The sequence below is a fragment of the Apium graveolens genome, chromosome 9, assembly GCF_009905375.1.
Source record: "Apium graveolens cultivar Ventura chromosome 9, ASM990537v1, whole genome shotgun sequence".
Classification (NCBI taxonomy): domain Eukaryota; kingdom Viridiplantae; phylum Streptophyta; class Magnoliopsida; order Apiales; family Apiaceae; genus Apium; species Apium graveolens.
Window position 1 is genome coordinate 31590 of NC_133655.1, and position 4360 is coordinate 35949.

At 35.2% G+C, this 4360-nt stretch overlaps 1 pseudogene; it reads left to right on the forward strand.

Moving 5' to 3' along the window:
• The first annotated feature begins 2026 nt into the window (after positions 1-2026).
• LOC141683580 (rhamnogalacturonan I rhamnosyltransferase 1-like) lies at positions 2027-3335 on the forward strand (annotated as a pseudogene).
• Positions 3336-4360: the final 1025 nt, after the last annotated feature.

The window sequence follows — 4360 nt, forward strand, 5'->3', positions numbered from 1 at the left end:
AGCTTCGTGGCCGTAAGTCAGCATAAACGGTGTTTCTCCCGTAGTAGATCGCGGCGTAGTGTTGTATGACCACATCACCTTCGGGAGTTCTTCAGGCCAATTCCCTTTATGTTCCTCCAGCTTGGTTTTGAGGGTATGCTTTATTATTTTGATAACAGCTTCTGTTTGTCCATTGCTTTGAGGATGATAGACCGCCGCAAACTCCTTCTTGATTTTCAACTCCTCACATAGCTGTCGCAACTCCTTGCTATCAAACTGCTTTCCATTGTCGGAGACAAGCTTGTAAGGGATTCCAAACCTACATACAATTGAGTTGAAAACAAAATCTCTGATTTTCTTTGCGGTGATAGTAGCCAGTGGCATAGCTTCCGCCCATTTAGTAAAGTAATCGACCGCAACCACTGCATATTCACTACTAGAAAAAATAGAATAGACATCACCTCTTAGACATCGGTTGCTTTTGGAGCCGATGTAAAAGGTGTTTTCTACATCGATTTTAACCAACCGATGTCTTTTGTTGTTATAAACATCGGTGTTTTAGCCTAACCGATGTTAAACATTTGTTTAAAAAAATTTAATCAGCGCGCCTTCCTTATTTCCCCCCTTTGGCCAAATAATTTATTCCCTCCTATTGTTCCCCCTCTTTTTTGCCTTAGAAAAATTCTCCCCCTCTTTTCACACAAATTTTGCCTTAGAATGTTTTCAAACTCTCTCCCCTTTTTTAGTTTACACCCCTTTTTCAACTTTACACTTTAAAATATTAAATATTTTCAAAATCAAAAATAAAAGATAAATCCTTTCAGTCTCTCGTTTCTCTTTCTCACTCACTGAAACTCACCCCTCTATGAAAAACCCTAAATATCACCTCCGCCTCTCGATTGTGCTCAACTGAAGATTCAGTCATCACTCCTGACTATTTTTATGTGCCTTTTGTGCTCTCTGTGCTCGCTCTCTGTACTCTATGTGCTCTCTGTGCTCTCTCAGCTCTCTCTTTTGGACGGAGTTTGAATTGGGTAAGGTCAAGTCTGGGTTAAAGATGTGAGATTAAAGCTTGGAGGTCGAGCATAAATTGGGTAAGATTAACCCTAATTTTTCACTTAGAGGTTTTATTTTAAAACCCTATTTTTTTAAATGATTGGTTAAATGTTTGAATTGAGCATGTTAATCTTTTATGCTTTTAGTTGAGTAATTGCTTGAATTATGTATGTGGGTATCAATTTTGATGTATATGTGGGTATATGTTTTTGTTTTGATTTTTGATTAGGAGGAGGTATTATTCAAGGAAATGGACGCATTGTGAGTTTCGAGGTCCATTGAGAAGGTTTTTTTTATGATTTTTGATTAGGAGGAGGTCTTATTCAAGGATGAGGAAGAAGACGATGAAGAGAATGACCAGGATGAGGTCGATCCATCAGCACAGAAGAAACCTCGGGTAGTGTGGTCTATAGAGCTTCATCGGAAATTTGTGGCATCTGTTAATCAGCCAGGCCTTGAAAGTAAGTCCTCTAGTGCCAAAGGATTAAGTAAGGATTAAGTATCTTCTGCCACAAATATGGACCTATTCATTAATGCTCAATCACTGTTCTGTTAATACAGAAGCTGTTCCGAAAAGAATTCTAGATCTTATAAATGTTTTGTGGCTGTAAGATATTTTGTGGATGAGAACCTGTGCAGGATTATTAGGCAGCTGTAAGATATTTTGTGGCTGAGTGTGTATTGCAGTATGTGCTTAGGGTTGTTGTTTTGATTGTGAAAACTATACTTGGTGTAACTTATACATTGTAATAATTCATTTTGAAAGCTGTATGGATTGCGTTTGGTTCATACCTTTCTGAGCTCAGTGTTGCAGTCTACGAATTATATTTTTGTATTTGATTATTATGCTATGTATGTTGCTATTTGGTTCTGGTGATGATTGCTTTCATGTTATTCAGTTAGCACCAAGTTTTTGTTGATGGCGTATGTTTTCCTTTGCTTATGACTTAAGTTGCTGGTTGCAGGAGTTTATAAAAATAATGGGTATCTTATGGTTTCTTGCAATGGAGGACTCAATCAAATGCGAGGAGCAGTGAGTTGAAAGTTTTAATTATTGTGATTGCATCTTTCATGACTTTTATTTGTTTAATGAGTGTAATAAGTCTCTTTATCTGATTTTATCGATGTTGTGGCAGATTTGCGATATGGTTGTTATTGCAAGATACCTGAATGTCACACTTATTATTCCAGAACTGGATAAAAGTACATTTTGGGAAGATTCAAGGTATGGTATTTGCTTTTTTTATGTTAAAATTCAGAGTCATTCATCATGTTGTAATTTTTATGAAAAATTCTTGACATTTGGAAGTGAGTTTAAGGACATATTTGATGTTAATCATTTCATTACCTCCTTAAGGAGCGAGGTCTGAATTTTAAAAGAGATACCACCACGGCTAAAGAGAAGAGTCGATCTTGGAATGTTCTACTCATTGCCTCCTGTTAGTTGGTCCGAAATTTCCTACTATCATCATCAGGTTGTTTTTCTATTACACATGCTAGCAAGAGCCTTTCTTAATCTTTTCATAACTTTCAGGCATACCATAAACTAACTATTTGATAACTGTTATGCAAACAGATCCTTCCTTTATTGAGAAGGTTTAAAGTTGTGCATCTAAATAGAACTGATGCTCGACTTGCAAATAATGGATTGCCAATAGAGATTCAAAAGTTGCGATGCAGATTTAATTTTAATGCTCTGAGGTTCACACCCCAAATTGAGGAGCTGGGAAGGAAAGTTGACAGCATTTTAAGGCAAAATGGCCCTTTTGTAGTCCTCCATCTCAGATATGAGATGGATATGTTGGCTTTCTCTGGCAGCAGTCATGGTTGCAACAGTGAGGAGTTCAAAGAACTAGCAAGAATGAGGTACTGTAAGTAGCACACTAAATAACAAATTGCTTCACTATTGTCTTTATTTTGCTTTAACTTACATGGTTAAATGTGTATAACCAGATATGCTTATCCATGGTGGAAAGAAAAAGATATAAATTCAGACTTGAAAAGGAAAGAAGGCTTGTATCCTTTGACACCTGAAGAAACTGCTCTAGTGTGGTGCTGCATATTAGGCAAGACTGAGAACCTGTGCAGGATTATTAGCTATATTTCTACGTTATCAGTGCCTGCGTGCATGTTCCTAAATGCATCCTTGCATCTATATGCTTATTTGAATCGTACATGGTATATAGGGGGACCATCAACATTTGTTTTCTGTGTATCTTGGAAGTGCTAAAGATATATCTTATACAAAGTACTTGTTTTGAAGTTGCTATATGATGTTTTTACTATATTCCAGTCGGTAATTGAGGATATTTACCAAGTACATGCATTATATTTGGATATAAATTTAAATGTTTATGATGTGTTATACGTTACATTACAATATTTGGAAGTCTCTTGAACTTTTAGATCATTAATAAATCACAAGTTTATGCATTTACCTTGCGCGTATCACTCGCAGATAGATAGAATGGGACAACAGGATTCTTCTGTAGAGGATGAGGTCCGGTATCGATACAATAGCGTCATCTTGCACTAGAGGAAGTCATTTATTCAAGAAAATGCTCAAAGGTATATATGCTTATTGTCATCATACGGGACCAGAGGCTACATGAGCTTTACTAAGGACTGGGAAGATGCAGAAGAACGAGGATGTTTCTCAAATGATATTTTACATGCTATTGTCGGTACCAAGTCAAATTTTTTGTATAGACAGTTGTAGAATATATGAATGGATAATTAGATGAATCTGTTGTACCGGATGTTTGAATATTGATTGTTAGATTTATAGATAACTGGTATTATGCAGCAATTGGTTTTGGTAGCTCATTTGTTTTTGGAATCTATAGTTTTAATATATGCATTAATAAACAGGTACAAACATCATTACAATGGAAAATGATATATGTCAAAGCTTAATACATCAGTTCTAGTGGACCATTAACATCAGTAAAAACTGATGTTAAATACTACAACAAAAAAATCTTAAAACAAAAAACTGATGTTATTAAGTATTATAGACATCAGTTCGTTATAAATAGACATCGGTTACCAATTAAGAATCAATGTCAAAGGTATTGTTAACATCAGTTTTTGATGAAAACTGTTGTTACTGGTACTAGTAACATCAGTTTATTGGTTAAATTGAAAGATTCTGCTTAGCTCACATATATTTAAATTGATAAAAATATCATATTCTGATGATATATGAAGATTAGATATGCATGAGAAATTTAATATCAAGATATAGAAATCGGTTTTAAATAAAGAACTGATGTTATATGTTGTATTTAACATCAGTTTAAAATCGATGTTAAATGGGGGGTCT